General features: G+C 37.9%; 1 protein-coding gene across 1 annotated transcript in view; it reads right to left on the bottom strand.

Moving 5' to 3' along the window:
• Positions 1-17,617, bottom strand: part of INO80D (INO80 complex subunit D) — a 395,094-nt gene that overhangs the window by 27,122 nt on the left and 350,355 nt on the right. The gene's annotated exons all lie outside the window — the stretch shown is intronic.

Raw genomic sequence — 17,617 nt, 5'->3', positions numbered from 1 at the left:
CTGTATTACAATCTCCAGTATTGTGTAATCCCTTTTATGTACTTCATATTAATTAATAACGTTGCCCTAATGTATTCAGAAAATTCTAAGATTTTACATTTGAAGTTTGAGACATGTTTGCCAGTTTCAACTCTGCATTTAGAATGTGTCAGCATTTAGAAGCAAAGCTATGTTGTCAACATTTTAAAGGGACATGAAAGGCATAACATTTCCATAAACTAATGAAAAGTTTCCCAGCAATCAAATAATTAAGCAAATAACTTAATTTAGTAAATATCAGCCATTCTCTTGTATTATCAATAATCTGACTTGTTTCCAAGCCCTCGTTTAAACTAATTATGCAGTCCTATGTCTGGTTTCTACCGGGGATAAGTATGATCGTAAGCATCGTAAGCATGCATCTCCTGTGCATGCTCAATATCAATACGCACACATCATTGAAAACGTATACGTCACATAGATTCTCATACATAGCTGGGTAAAACTTACATTATAGAAATTTGACCCTTTAAATAATTGTATTAAATTGCTGGCCTTTACAAATGTATTTTTATTGTGCATCCGACTTAACCCCGAGAGGAAGTAGATCAGAAAACGTATGTGCATGCGTACATCGGTTCACTCAAGTGAGCATGCGTTTGGGGGAGTGCAATTGCTTTATACATATGTAAATTTTATTATAATAAACACATCGCGGTCGGATGCATTTAAAAATAAAATTTATGCTTATCTGATCAATTTGCTTCTTTTTAGACACAAGTCCACGGATCATCATCCTTACTTGTGGGATATTTACCTCCTGGTCAGCAGGAGGAGGCAAAGAGCACCACAGCAGAGCTGCTATATTTAGCTCCTCCCTTCCCTCCCACTCCAGTTATTCGACCGAAGTTAGGAAGAGAAAGGAAAAGCCAAGGTGCAGAGGTGTCTGAAGTTTACAAAAAATAAAAACCTGTCCTAAAAGAACAGGGCGGGCCGTGGACTCATCGTGTCTAAAAAGAAACAAATTTATCAGGTAAGCATAAATTTTCTTTTCTTTTTAAAGACACAATGAGTCCATAGATCATCATCCTTACTTGTTGGATAACAATACCAAAGCTAGAGTACACGGATGATAAGGGAGCGATAAGGGAGAGACAAGGCAGGGAACCTAAACGGAAGGCACCACTGCTTGAAGAACCTTTCTCCCATAAACAGCCTCAGCCGAGGCAAAAGTATCAAATTTGTACAATTTAGAAAAAGTGTGAAGAGAAGACCAAGTTGCAGCCTTGCAAATCTGTTCCACAGAAGCTTCATTTTTGAATGCCCATGAGGAAGCAACCGCCCTAGTGGAATGAGCCGTAATTCTTTCAGGAGGCTGCTGTCCAACAGTCTCATATGCAAATCGGATGATACTCCTCAACCAAAAAGAAAGAGAGGTAGCCGTAGCTTTCTGACCCTTACGTGTTCCTGAAACAATTACAAACAGAGAAGAAGACTGACGAAAGTCTTTAGTTGCTTGTAAGTAAAATTTCAAAGCACGGACTACGTCCAAATTATTCAACACACAAGGATAACAAGGGCACTATATAGGTAAGCTCCTCACTGGTTTCAATTATTTAAGATACTGTATTTGATTTTAGTATCTATATTCTATATTCCTTTGAGGAGTGGTGCTAGCATCTAGTACTGAACTTGCAGAAAGATTGGGATTAGTTCCCTGGAAAGAAATGCTGTGTAGCACTCTCTGCCCAGACTGGGGTAGAGCCACTAATACCTTTTAAAATTTAACTTTTATTTCTTCACTTTAAAAAATGGGTGAACATAAACAAACCAATTAAAATATCTCTATCTCTAAATGGCTAGTATCAATTATTTCTGGTTTTTATCAAATTATTCAAGTAACCGGCTTTTTTTCTAATACTTATATATGTAGTTTTGTTATATTAGTCGGTACTTTGTTTTATTAATCAAACCAGATTAATCAAAAACTGGTAATGGGTATTAGTTGTGTTAGGTAGTCTCTTATATTTTTCGAGGCTTGAATTAGTGTAAAATGGGTTAGGGTTAAACCTGAGTAACAGCAGGGATTATCAGAGTTTATCTGTATTTGTACATAGAACTTGGTAATGGTTGGGTATTTTGAGATCTGTTTTACTTTATTGTGTAAAGGTGCGTATGCTCTTCTTTGGGTATTTCTTATATTTAGAGTTATTTATAGTTTACATAAATTCTTCAAACATATGATTGAGATCTGTTATTTTGTCTCACTCCTTATAAATAAAGTGATCTCATATTCGTGTTTCGTGTGTTCTTTGTGTATAGTTCTGAATACTCAATCCAATAAAGACACCAGTCTGCCTGACTATTTACTGGTAGTTTTTTCTAAGACCCACTGTTCAAAATCTTTATTTTTTTATGCAAACCCTTTTTCCTATGGATGGCGGGCTGGTTATATTTATATGAGTCTCTCTGTCTCTTTCTTTATTGGGCACTTAGAGACTGTTTTTATTCATAGTTTCAACATCCACCTTTAGATTTTATTCCACTTAATGGTACTTAGCTTCTTTGTATTGGGTGTGTTTCTAAGATAACCATATGAAATCTATGTTCTCTGTATTCATATAATCAAGTTGCTATAATGTTTCTATATCACACCTATTATGTAATTCTACAGTGTTATTTTGAGCGCACAATGTTGCGACACTCTGGTTTCGGTTTGTGGTTAGAAATTCAAACACTGGTTATCTTTATAATAAAAGCTTGTCTTTTGTTTACTCTTATACCACTCGTAATATGTAATTCTGGAGTGTTATTACAAATTTGCGATATTACAACACTCTCACTTTGTTTCCTTGCTGTAGGCTCTGATGTCTGTGGTTATAAATGTATTCTGCCCCTGATTTTTATTTTCACTCAATATTCTTAACCTTAACTGTTGGTTGTACTTCTATGTAAGTTATTACCAACACCCGGTATTATGTCGGTGTTGTTTACTTGTAATAGTATTGACAGTAGTTCCCTGTCTGTCGCCCTGCGTTGTTGTTCACTACAGCTGAGTACGGCAGAGTGCTATGTCGTTATGGTTTATTTCTAATATCATTTACAATATTATCTTAGCTACCGCTCCACGCTGTAGTTCACTACAGCTAAGTAATGCAGTGTGTCACTCCTGCTAAGTCAGGTTCGGTTATGAGTCTATTAGCCACCGATACCTTTGCTGGGTCAGGTTCCTTTGTAATACTAGTTAGATTACTTAGATAAAGTTGCCCTTAAATTCTGTTTCCGTGCTTATCAAATTTAACCCATAAACACTGACATGCATTCACACACTGTCTTTGCACTTCCCATTACTTGTTCGATTTAGCACTATTAGAGATAGATTACATTAAAACACAAATACACATCACACTTTAGTGGGACCCCATTGTCCCACACAACCCCCCTGACGCGTTTCGCCAGTTACGGCTTTATCAAAGGTGGCGGGCCGCCGATTTTCAAAGCCTTTATTTATTTTCCATTGCGGAAGTTCCGCCTCTACCCTGTTTTCGTTCGTTAGTCTTGGCTGTCAATCTCGTATGTACAGCCTATTGGGATCAATGTGTTTAATACTGACTTTCATTTTAAGGTCGACTGCTGATTTTTTAACTTAAGGTGGATCTCATCCTTTGCTCAATTCACGAATATTTTATTTATATATCGATACTCCTTTTTGCTGTGAGTTTAGTAGATCATAGATATGCCGTATATTATACTATTATATAGATGTTTTTTTCATTTTATTAACAGTGGGTATATGATATTTTTGCCCTTATTGGTGTCATATTTTCTTCTATGAAGAAGTGTTATTGTTGATACTATTTTCACATATATTTTTCTGGTACCTAGGTCCGAGTATTTGAATTTTTAACAATATGATGAACACTAACACAACTGTAATAGATGACTCGGGTCTTATGGTATTATTACTGTTGTTCGTCTGTATAAAATAGTACGATATTGGTTTTCCTATATACATCTATGTTTACTATTTATCACTATCTATCATTTACATGATTCCTCATGAATTGTATTATATTTCTTGCATTTTATCTTATTTATCGAATATTATTTTTAACTTATTTTGTCTGAACAATTGCCTGTGTGAACACTGTTCTAAAATGCATTTTTGTGTTTGATTATAATTAACTGTGTGCTCATTGTGATAAAATTAATCTCCTCCAGTGCAAATGTTGCTTGTGTGCTCTTTGTGAAAGAAACTAATACCTATACAAATCTTGGCTGGGTGCTCTTCTTCTGTGCCTATTGGTGACCTTGTGTTCTTATTGAAACGGAATTATATACTTATTTTTGTGGTGTTCCTTATATTCCCATCTAACTTGGTCTTGTTGTGGTTGGTGAATTGTGTCTGTTAAGTCCTTGTTGTGAATTATTCTCTCTTACTTATTGCATACCTTACTGGTATTGTATATTGTTTGGTGCTTTCACAAATGGTTGCGTGCCAACATCAATTTACAGTGTTACTATAGTGATTTGATTCCATTGTGTCTTATAAAGTAATATAATGAAAAGGCTGTGATCTCTTTTCTTTATTGCATACCATACTGGTGTTATGTATTTTTTGGTACCCTCACAAATTGTTGTGTACCAACACCAACTTATAGTGTTACCCTAGTGATTTAGTTCTATTGTGTTGTTATAAAGTGATGTGATGAGAGAGCTGTATTCATGCATTATAGATTTAATGAATGCTTCTGTATTTATATATTTCAGACTTGTGTGTACATTTCTGTTCAGCTTTACAGGAAACGTTGCTTCCATTTCTCATAAAAATACAAAGAAGTTGTTATTTTCATTTATTCCATTTGGATGTACTGTATTTAATAGATATATCCACTTGCTCTCAGCTTTGAGCAGAGCTGTTTCTAGGTCTCCTCCCCTTACTCCTAGTTTGATATGTTCTATTCCCCAACATTGGAGACCTTTGGGGCTAGAATTATGTTTGGATAGAAAGTGTGATGCCACACTGGTTATTGCTTTGCCATCATCTACATCCTTTCTGGCATTCTTGATATTTCTAAGATGTTCCATTAGGCGAATTCTTATCTTGCGGGTCGTCATGCCTACGTAATAAAGTTGGCACGTGCATTGCAGTACATAGACTACCCCCTGGGTGTTGCAGCTTATGTATTTATTAATTTTGTGGATTTGTCCAAACCTATCCATTATGCTATTGGTTTTTTTAACATACTGACATGTGGAACATGTTCCACATTTGAAGGAGCCTGGAGTAAAGGCCGTCGTTGTTCTCTTGCTGTTATAGTGACTTTGTGTTAACATGTCTTTCATGTTTTTGGCTCGTCTGAATCCAATTTCTGGTTTTTCTCCCAGTTGCACTCTCAATGTTGGATCTGATGTTAGAATATGCCAATGCTTTTGGATGATTTCTTTAATTTGATTGGTTTGCGACGTGTAAGTTAGGATCAGTCTTGTTTTATTGTCCTTTGATTTGTTTTTCTTTTTCAGGAGTTCTCTCCTATTGATGTTCATCGCTTTGTTCCTTGCTTTTCTAATACTTGTCTTACTGTACCCTCTGATAGTTAATCTTTCTTCCAGTTCTTTCGCCCTTATTTTGAAGGTGTTTAAATCTGTACAATTGCGTCTGGTTCTTAAGAATTCCCCAGCATTTCAGTTTAAAAATCAATCATTAACAACTGAGTGGGAAGAAGCACTGAGTGAATGCTCCAAAAAACTAATGAAAATATTAATGAAACACGACCAAACTGAATATGACAGATTAGAGGACCTAATAAAGGAACAAAATGAAGTCCTAAAAAAATTTGAAACAAACTCAAACTTTGAAAAGCTATATAAAACATATCAAAAAGAGCTAGATCGATATGAAGAGGAATTGAAAAACTCCAAGATAGGAAAATTAAATCGTGACATACAAGACTTCGCCAACCAAAAGGTATACAGATGGAGGCAAAAAGGTTTTTTCAAAAATCCTACTAAAAATACTAGAGTTAATATTGTCCAAAGTGACATTTCTGACACGGACGGAGATGACACAGAATCAGTCAATGAGGAAAATCCCAGTACCTCCACGGCAATTCAAAATATTGGAATTAATACTAGGAACAAGAGAAAACAGAATTTTTTAGATCAAGGAGAGGGGGGAGACAGGTCAGAAGGGGAGGGAGGTATAAACAAAAGACCAACTAGAGATCGCAATCACAAATCGCAAGGTCACAGGAACTGGAGAGACCCCAAGAGACCCCCGAGAGCACCGAGCCCCTTCTCCAAACTAGGGACGAAGCAATGAGAGTGATAAATTTATCTGAAAAATCTTTAAGCAAATCACATATCTCTGTTTTATCTAAAGGATTATCCTTTTGCCCATCACAGGATACCAACAAGTTTGAAGTAATCAAAGATATTCAGTTATATTTAAGAAAAATAGCCTTGAAAAAACAGTTCAATACTACACCCCCGCTAGAAGGATGGAGCATGGAGGAATTAAGCAGTCTTAGAGACTTAGAAGAACTATTGGATGAAAACACCAATGAAAGAGAACAAAAATGGAGAAGTAAATTAAGAAATAAATCCACCTATGTTCCAAAAAGTATTTACCTGCCTCAAATACAGATTTTCAATAATTTGGTCTGTCAAGAAATCACAAATTTAAAATTGGATCCTAAAATACATAACCTGTCCTACAAAGAGAAATTGGCACTCAAAGAAATGCAAGATTGGGAAGATGTGGTCATTCGTAACTCGGACAAAGGGGGCAACATCGTAATTTGGCCTTTGGAAATGTACTTAAGAGAAGTGAATAAGCAACTCAATGACAAAAAATGCTATTCGAAACTGTTATTCAACCCCATTGAGGGATATCAACAAATATACAACCATATGATTTGTAAGGCATATAGAGATGCAGTAATAACAGAAAAAGAGAGGAAATTTCTGGAAGTACCCAATCCAAAAGTAGCCACATTATATCTCATTCCAAAAATTCACAAAAATCAGACAAATTCCCCAGGGAGACCCATACTATCTGGTATGGGTTGCCTTACAGAGAAAGCGAGTCAATATATAGACCACAGATTAAGAAACTTTGTACAAGAATTGCCCTCTTATGTTCAGGACACCATGGAGGTCCTACAAAAGTTAGACAACATCTATATAGAAAAAAAGACATGGCTAGTGACATCTGATGTGGAAGCGTTATACATATCCATAGACCATGATAAGGGAGTACAGGCGGTAAAATATTTTTTGACACAAAAATCTGAAGAAGATGAGAATCACAACAAATTCATCATCGACTTGCTGAAATTTGTCTTACAGTATAATTTTTTCACCTTCGATAATGGTTTTTATTTGCAGACAAGAGGAACAGCAATGGGGACAGCATGCGCCCCCACTTACGCTAATTTATTTATGGGTTGGTGGGAGGCAGAGCATGTATTCACTGAAAATAATACCCAATATACTGATTATATACCCCTATGGATAAGATTCATTGACGATATACTGTTTATATGGGAGGGCTCTTATGAAGCATTACAAGAGTTCCTAACTATATTAAACCAGAACGATCTAAACATCAGATTAACGTCAGAAATGAGTCAAAAAGAAATTGCTTTCCTTGATCTAAAAATAATCAAAGAGGAAGATGGAAGAATCACCACAGATCTGTACAGGAAGAAGACTGCAACAAATAGTGTACTACATAAATCAAGTGCACATGCACCTGGTACCCTGAGAGGACTGCCAACAGGGGAATTCTTAAGAACCAGACGCAATTGTACAGATTTAAACACCTTCAAAATAAGGGCGAAAGAACTGGAAGAAAGATTAACTATCAGAGGGTACAGTAAGACAAGTATTAGAAAAGCAAGGAACAAAGCGATGAACATCAATAGGAGAGAACTCCTGAAAAAGAAAAACAAATCAAAGGACAATAAAACAAGACTGATCCTAACTTACACGTCGCAAACCAATCAAATTAAAGAAATCATCCAAAAGCATTGGCATATTCTAACATCAGATCCAACATTGAGAGTGCAACTGGGAGAAAAACCAGAAATTGGATTCAGACGAGCCAAAAACATGAAAGACATGTTAACACAAAGTCACTATAACAGCAAGAGAACAACGACGGCCTTTACTCCAGGCTCCTTCAAATGTGGAACATGTTCCACATGTCAGTATGTTAAAAAAACCAATAGCATAATGGATAGGTTTGGACAAATCCACAAAATTAATAAATACATAAGCTGCAACACCCAGGGGGTAGTCTATGTACTGCAATGCACGTGCCAACTTTATTACGTAGGCATGACGACCCGCAAGATAAGAATTCGCCTAATGGAACATCTTAGAAATATCAAGAATGCCAGAAAGGATGTAGATGATGGCAAAGCAATAACCAGTGTGGCATCACACTTTCTATCCAAACATAATTCTAGCCCCAAAGGTCTCCAATGTTGGGGAATAGAACATATCAAACTAGGAGTAAGGGGAGGAGACCTAGAAACAGCTCTGCTCAAAGCTGAGAGCAAGTGGATATATCTATTAAATACAGTACATCCAAATGGAATAAATGAAAATAACAACTTCTTTGTATTTTTATGAGAAATGGAAGCAACGTTTCCTGTAAAGCTGAACAGAAATGTACACACAAGTCTGAAATATATAAATACAGAAGCATTCATTAAATCTATAATGCATGAATACAGCTCTCTCATCACATCACTTTATAACAACACAATAGAACTAAATCACTAGGGTAACACTATAAGTTGGTGTTGGTACACAACAATTTGTGAGGGTACCAAAAAATACATAACACCAGTATGGTATGCAATAAAGAAAAGAGATCACAGCCTTTTCATTATATTACTTTATAAGACACAATGGAATCAAATCACTATAGTAACACTGTAAATTGATGTTGGCACGCAACCATTTGTGAAAGCACCAAACAATATACAATACCAGTAAGGTATGCAATAAGTAAGAGAGAATAATTCACAACAAGGACTTAACAGACACAATTCACCAACCACAACAAGACCAAGTTAGATGGGAATATAAGGAACACCACAAAAATAAGTATATCATTCCGTTTCAATAAGAACACAAGGTCACCAATAGGCACAGAAGAAGAGCACCCAGCCAAGATTTGTATAGGTATTAGTTTCTTTCACAAAGAGCACACAAGCAACATTTGCACTGGAGGAGATTAATTTTATCACAATGAGCACACAGTTAATTATAATCAAACACAAAAATGCATTTTAGAACAGTGTTCACACAGGCAATTGTTCAGACAAAATAAGTTAAAAATAATATTCGATAAATAAGATAAAATGCAAGAAATATAATACAATTCATGAGGAATCATGTAAATGATAGATAGTGATAAATAGTAAACATAGATGTATATAGGAAAACCAATATCGTACTATTTTATACAGACGAACAACAGTAATAACACCATAAGACCCGAGTCATCTATTACAGTTGTGTTAGTGTTCATCATATTGTTAAAAATTCAAATACTCGGACCTAGGTACCAGAAAAATATATGTGAAAATAGTATCAACAATAACACTTCTTCATAGAAGAAAATATGACACCAATAAGGGCAAAAATATCATATACCCACTGTTAATAAAATGAAAAAAACATCTATATAATAGTATAATATACGGCATATCTATGATCTACTAAACTCACAGCAAAAAGGAGTATCGATATATAAATAAAATATTCGTGAATTGAGCAAAGGATGAGATCCACCTTAAGTTAAAAAATCAGCAGTCGACCTTAAAATGAAAGTCAGTATTAAACACATTGATCCCAATAGGCTGTACATACGAGATTGACAGCCAAGACTAACGAACGAAAACAGGGTAGAGGCGGAACTTCCGCAATGGAAAATAAATAAAGGCTTTGAAAATCGGCGGCCCGCCACCTTTGATAAAGCCGTAACTGGCGAAACGCGTCAGGGGGGTTGTGTGGGACAATGGGGTCCCACTAAAGTGTGATGTGTATTTGTGTTTTAATGTAATCTATCTCTAATAGTGCTAAATCGAACAAGTAATGGGAAGTGCAAAGACAGTGTGTGAATGCATGTCAGTGTTTATGGGTTAAATTTGATAAGCACGGAAACAGAATTTAAGGGCAACTTTATCTAAGTAATCTAACTAGTATTACAAGGGAACCTGACCCAGCAAAGGTATCGGTGGCTAATAGACTCATAACCGAACCTGACTTAGCAGGAGTGACACACTGCATTACTTAGCTGTAGTGAACTACAGCGTGGAGCGGTAGCTAAGATAATATTGTAAATGATATTAGAAATAAACCATAACGACATAGCACTCTGCCGTACTCAGCTGTAGTGAACAACAACGCAGGGCGACAGACAGGGAACTACTGTCAATACTATTACAAGTAAACAACACCGACATAATACCGGGTGTTGGTAATAACTTACATAGAAGTACAACCAACAGTTAAGGTTAAGAATATTGAGTGAAAATAAAAATCAGGGGCAGAATACATTTATAACCACAGACATCAGAGCCTACAGCAAGGAAACAAAGTGAGAGTGTTGTAATATCGCAAATTTGTAATAACACTCCAGAATTACATATTACGAGTGGTATAAGAGTAAACAAAAGACAAGCTTTTATTATAAAGATAACCAGTGTTTGAATTTCTAACCACAAACCGAAACCAGAGTGTCGCAACATTGTGCGCTCAAAATAACACTGTAGAATTACATAATAGGTGTGATATAGAAACATTATAGCAACTTGATTATATGAATACAGAGAACATAGATTTCATATGGTTATCTTAGAAACACACCCAATACAAAGAAGCTAAGTACCATTAAGTGGAATAAAATCTAAAGGTGGATGTTGAAACTATGAATAAAAACAGTCTCTAAGTGCCCAATAAAGAAAGAGACAGAGAGACTCATATAAATATAACCAGCCCGCCATCCATAGGAAAAAGGGTTTGCATAAAAAATTAAAAAAGAAAAAAAGAAAAAAAGAAAGATTTTGAACAGTGGGTCTTAGAAAAAACTACCAGTAAATAGTCAGGCAGACTGGTGTCTTTATTGGATTGAGTATTCAGAACTATACACAAAGAACACACGAAACACGAATATGAGATCACTTTATTTATAAGGAGTGAGACAAAATAACAGATCTCAATCATATGTTTGAAGAATTTATGTAAACTATAAATAACTCTAAATATAAGAAATACCCAAAGAAGAGCATACGCACCTTTACACAATAAAGTAAAACAGATCTCAAAATACCCAACCATTACCAAGTTCTATGTACAAATACAGATAAACTCTGATAATCCCTGCTGTTACTCAGGTTTAACCCTAACCCATTATACACTAATTCAAGCCTCGAAAAATATAAGAGACTACCTAACACAACTAATACCCATTACCAGTTTTTGATTAATCTGGTTTGATTAATAAAACAAAGTACCGACTAATATAACAAAACTACATATATAAGTATTAGAAAAAAAGCCGGTTACTTGAATAATTTGATAAAAACCAGAAATAATTGATACTAGCCATTTAGAGATAGAGATATTTTAATTGGTTTGTTTATGTTCACCCATTTTTTAAAGTGAAGAAATAAAAGTTAAATTTTAAAAGGTATTAGTGGCTCTACCCCAGTCTGGGCAGAGAGTGCTACACAGCATTTCTTTCCAGGGAACTAATCCCAATCTTTCTGCAAGTACGTCCAAATTATGTAGAAGTCTTTCCTTCTGAGAAGAAGGATTAGGACACTAGGAAGGAACAATCATCTCCTGATTAATGTTCCTGTCTGAAACAACCTTAGGAAGAAAACCCAGTTTAGTACGTAAAACTACTTTATGGAAAATAAGGTAAGGCGAACTGTATTGCAACACCGAAAGCTCAGACACTCCTCGAGCTGAAGAAATAGCAACAAGAAATAAAACTTTCCAAGATAACAACTTAATATCTAAGGAATGAATAGGCTCAAACGGAGCCACTTGAAGAACCTTAAGAACTAAATTCAGACTCCATGGAGGAGTAATTGGTTTGAAAACAGGCCTGATCCTAACCAAGGGCTGACAAAAGGATTGGACATCTGGGACATCAGCTAGACGTTTGTGTAACAAAATAGATAAGGCAGAGATCTGACCCCTCAGGGAACTTGCCCATAAACACTTCTCCAATCCTTCTTGGAGAAAAGACAAAATTCTGGGAATCCTAACTCTACTCTATAAGTAGCCCTTGAATTCACACCAATAAAGATATTTTCGCCATATCTTATAGTAAATTTTTCTAGTTACAGGCTTACGCGCCTGAATCAAGGTCTCTATGACCGAATCAGAAAAACCTCGCTTGGATAAAATTAAGCGTTCAATCTCCAAGCAGTCAGCTTCAGAGAAATTAGATTTGGATGAAGGAAGGGTCCCTGAATGAGAAGATCCTTCCTTAATGGCAGTCTCCAAGGTGACAGGAAAGACATGTCTACCAGATCGGCATACCAGATCCTGCGAGGCCATGCCGGAGTAATGAGGATCACTGATGCCTTCTCCTGTTTGATTCGAGCAATGACTCGAGGAAGAAGAGCAAACGGAGGAAAAAGATAGGCTAGGCTGAAGGACCAAGAAACTGCTAGAGCATCTATCAGCTCTGCCTGAGGATCCCTGTACCTTGACCCGTATCTCGGGAGCTTGGCATTCTGACGAGACGCCATGAGATCTAACTCCGGCTGACCCCATTTGAGAATCAGGTTGAAGAATACTCCCGAATGAAGTTCCCACTCTCCCGGATGAAAGGCCTGCCTGCTCAGAAAGTCCGCCTCCCAGTTGTCCACCCCTGGGATGTGGATCGCTGACAGATGGCAAGAATGGGCTTTCGCCCACCGGATTATCTTGGCTACCTCTGTCATCGCTAAGGAACTCCTCATTCCTCCCTGATGATTGATGTAAGCCACTGTCATTATATTGTCCGTCTGGAATCTGATAAACTGGGCCGAAGCCAACTGAGGCCAGGCTAGAAGAGCATTGAAAATCGCTCTCAGTTCCAGGATGAACAGAAGAACAGACTCCGCCGGAGTCCACACTCCCTAAGACTTTAGAGCTCCCCACCCTAGAAGGCTGGCATCTGTTGTCACAATCACCCAGGATGGTCTGCGAAAGCATGTTCCCTGGGATAGATGATCCAGAGACAACCACCATTGAAGTGAGTCCCTTGTCTCCTGCTCTAGGGTTATTCGAGGAGACAAGTCTGCATAATCTCCATTCCACAGCCTGAGCATGTTTAACTGCAGAGGTCTTACGTGAAACCGAGCAAATGGGATGATGTCCATTGCCGATCACCACCATCAGTCCGATTACTTCCATGCACTGGGCCATTGACGGCCGAGGATTGGACTGAAGGGCTCGACAGGTATCTAGAATCTTGGACTTCCTGACCTCTGTCAGAAAAATCCTCATGGATACAGAATCGATTACAGTTCCCAAGAAAGTCACCCTTGCTTTCGGGATTAAGGAACTCTTTTTCAGATTTACCTTCCACCCGTGAGTTCTCAGGAAGGATAGTACAATGTAGATATGGGACCTTGTTTGTTGACAAGATGGTGTCTGGATTAGAATATCATCCAGATAAGGCGCCACCGCAATGCCCCGTGGTCTTAAAACCGCCAGCAGAGACCCCAGAACCTTTGTGAAAATTCTGGGTGCTGTGGCCAACCCGAAAGGATGAGCCACAAAATGAAAGTGTCTGTCCAGAAAGGCAAACCTTAGGAACTTGTAATTATCTCTGTGGATAGGAACATGTAGATATGCATCCTTTAAGTCCACTGTCGTCATAAATTGACCCTCCTGGATCAATGGAAGAATGGTACAAATAGTTTCCATCTTGAAAGATGGAACTCTGAGAAACTTGTTCAGACTCTTGATGTCTAAAATAGGTCTGAAAGTTCCCTCCTTTTGGGAACTACAAACAGATTTGAATAAAAACCCTGCCTGTGTTCCTGTACAGGAACGGGAATAATCACTCCCAGGGAGGAGAGGTCTCTTACACAATCTAAGAACGCCTCTCTTTTTATCTGGTTTGCAGATAATCTTGAAAGAAGAAATCTTCCTTGAGGACACTATTTCTATAGCCCAGGGATCCTGAACATCTCGCACCCAAGCCTGAACGAAGAAAGAAAGTCTGCCCCCCACCAGATCCGGTACCAGATTGGAGGCATGCTCTTCATGCTGTTTTGGAGTCAGAAGCAGGCTTCTTGGACTGTTTACCCTTGTTCCAAGGCTGGTTGGGTCTCCAAGTAGGCTTAGATTGCGAATAGTTTCCTCCCGGTTTGGAATTGCCCTTGAAATTGCGAAAGGAACGAAAATTACTTTGTCGTCCTTTTTGCTTATTTCTCTTATCCTGAGGAAGGAGATGACCCTTACCTCCCATGATGTCAGAGATAATTTCCTTCAGACCAGGTCCAAACAAGGTCTTTCCCTTGTAAGGAATAGCTAGAATCTTAGACTTAGATCAAACGTCTGCAGACCAAGGCTTTAACCACAAGGCTCTGCGGGCTAGGATAGAAAACCCTGAACTCTTAGCTGCTAATTTAGTAATTTGCAGAGAAGCATCCGTAATAAAAGCATTGGCTAACTTCAGAGCTTTAATCCTATCTTGGATCTCCTCCAAAGAAGTCTCAAACTTAAGAGACTCAGACAGAGCATCAAACCAATAAGCTGCCGCACTAGTGACAGTAGCAATGCACGCAGCCGGCTGCAACAGCAGACCCTGGTGAACATAAATCTTTTTAAGTAGACCCTCCAACTTCTTGTCCATGGGATCCTTAAAAGCACAGCTATCCTCAATAGGAATAGTAGTTCGCTTGGCTAAGGTGGAGATAGCCCCTTCCACCTTAGGCACCGTTTGCCAAGTTTCTTTGATAGCATCAGCTATAGGAAACATCTTCCTGAAAATAGGCGATGGAGAGAAGGGAATACCTGGTCTCTCCCATTCCTTAGAAAAAATCTCTGAAGCTTGCTTAGGAACTGGAAAAACATCTGAGAAAGTTGGAACTTTGAAATATCTGTCCAATTTACTCGCCTTCACAGGAGTGATTACTACTGTGGAATCACAGTCGTCTAAGGTAACCAACACCACCCTGAGTAACAGACGGAGGTGTTCTAGCTTAAATCGGAAAGAGACAACCTCTGAATCAGTCAAAGGTTCTGAATCTGAAACCTCGCCATCTGATAAGACCTCTATACCCTCCATTTCAGTTCCCTGGGAGGGTACCTCTGAGACTGCCACCATGGCATCAGAAACCTCACTGATAACCTGCTCGTCTTTCCTCTTGCGCTTACCTTTAATCATAGGAAAAGCAGATAACGCATCAGAAATTGTGGAGGACATAACCACCGCTATGTCCTTTAAAGTAACTCCAGCAGGAGCTAGAGCAGAAGTGCAGGGCACTGCTGGTGGGGGCGTTGATTTTTGGGAAGCTTGGGGAGAAAGCTGCGTCATAAATTGACGCTCATTAGAAGACTCTTGGACAACATCCGCCTGAGAGGAGATTGGCTCAGTAAAATTTTTATCCCTAGAACTTACAGTCCTTTCAATACATGTAGGACAAAAAGGGATTGGTGGTTCCACATATGCATCAAGACATGAAGCACATGTAACTCCTTGAACCTCATCTTGATCCATCTTTTCACAAAAATATTGATATTAAGCAGAAAAAATACTGGAAAAAAACAATAAAATAAAAATATCAAAAACCGTTACTGTCTCTTTAAATTCAAACAGTTTTTCTTTCTCAGACAAAAACTGCCAATTTTACTATAGTAAAATAACACTCAGAAGAAATAAGCAATAAATAAGCCTCTGCACCACAGCAACCAGCTGAGGTGCTACTACCTTAACTAATGCTATCGATCCCAGAAACAAACGATCCTCTACTGCAGTCTGTCAAAAGGACCGGATTAAGGACGCATTTGTGCTAAAAGCGCATGAAAAGGTGATTACATGCTGCTCTAGCCCAGAAAACCAGTACAGCCCAACTGAAGCCTGCAACTGCTTGAAAATAACTCTACAAGCAGAGGCGCCAAAAAAACAGGAAGTCCCGCCCTTCGTGGGCGTGCTGCAACACTATGTTTCCCTCTAGAGAAAAAAAATCAAAGTGAAACCACCGGAGCCCTCTATTGAAAATAAAATGAGCAAACTAACTCAAGACCCAGTGCCTGCACCAAATCACTGCCCAAATAAGACTTTATATTCAGAAAGTCTAACACAGTCCCCACATAAAAGGCTCCATTAACCTCTTATGGGCCATAGTGCTAAGATAACAACCCTGAGACTCCTTAAATCCCAGAAAAGGTAGCACTTACCTCAAACACCGCCTGGCAGGAAGGCAGTTCACAAGCTTGAGAGGTCCTCTCCCTCACATTGGCCTGAAAGATAAAGTCATGCTGAGTCAGAAAGAAACTCAGGCTGAAGGATATAGGGCAGCTGAAAATGGGAGGCGCAGCGAGAATTATGTCCCACAAGTTCTCATAGCTCTAAAGCCATCAAAAGCTCTACTGTAGAGACTGATATGGACTACGGCTACACCCCAGAACAAAGTAGCACTCTCTGGCACCACTTTCTTGATTGAAGAATCTGACCTAACACCTCACTTTACCTCTTCCTAGCACTAACGCAGCCAAAGAGAATGACTGGAGTGGGAGGGAAGGGAGGAGCTATTTAACAGCTCTGCTGTGGGGCTCTTTGCTTCCTCCTGAAGACCAGGAGGCGATATCCCACAAGTAAGGATGATGATCCGTGGACTCATCGTGTCTTTAAAAAGAAATAAGGAGACATGGACAAAAAGGCTGTCATTGGTAAAGATGAACAAATGGATTCAAATTTTAACCCGTTTGAAAATTAATTTAAAAAATGAGGTAGGTGATTCAGCATAATTTAAACAGTAACTATATGGGAGAACCGTTATTTCTATAACATTTATACTGCTTTTCATGGTCCTTTAACAAGATATCACTTAAGACTAGTAGATAAACTTTTTTTCCATTTTCTGTCTTTCTTGATAATTCTAATATTCATGTGGCACCTCTAATTCTCATTTTAAATTACTGACATTGCCTCCACAAATGCAACAAATCTTATGTATATACGTAGATAATATGCTTTTTCTTTTCTTTCAAATAACCATTCAAGATTAAGAGAGATTATTGCCATTACTTTTTCCAGCACAAAGTCTTTGTGTCTAAGAGTTATCTTTATCACTGCATTGCATCATAAACTATTGGTTGCTAATGAAAGGTTTTTCCTCCCACCTAAATCCTAACTCTGACACCCTTGTGTGTCCCAACATATTCATTGAGAACCATTCCTTTAAGGGCAATAATTGAACATAAGCCTCAAAGGTGAGTAAATATCTAAAACAATGTGAGAGAGCAAATAGAAAACCATGGGTATTATATACTGTAGATAAATATTCACACACACCTTTAAAGGGACATAAAACCCATACATTTTCTTCTGATTCAGACAGAACATGTGATTTTAAACAACTTTCTAATTCGCTTCTATTATCTA

Source organism: Bombina bombina, chromosome 1 (genome assembly GCF_027579735.1).
Source record: "Bombina bombina isolate aBomBom1 chromosome 1, aBomBom1.pri, whole genome shotgun sequence".
Lineage (NCBI taxonomy): Eukaryota > Metazoa > Chordata > Amphibia > Anura > Bombinatoridae > Bombina > Bombina bombina.
The sequence above is the reverse complement of the archived record's forward strand: the minus strand, read 5'-3'. Positions and strand labels throughout refer to the sequence as shown.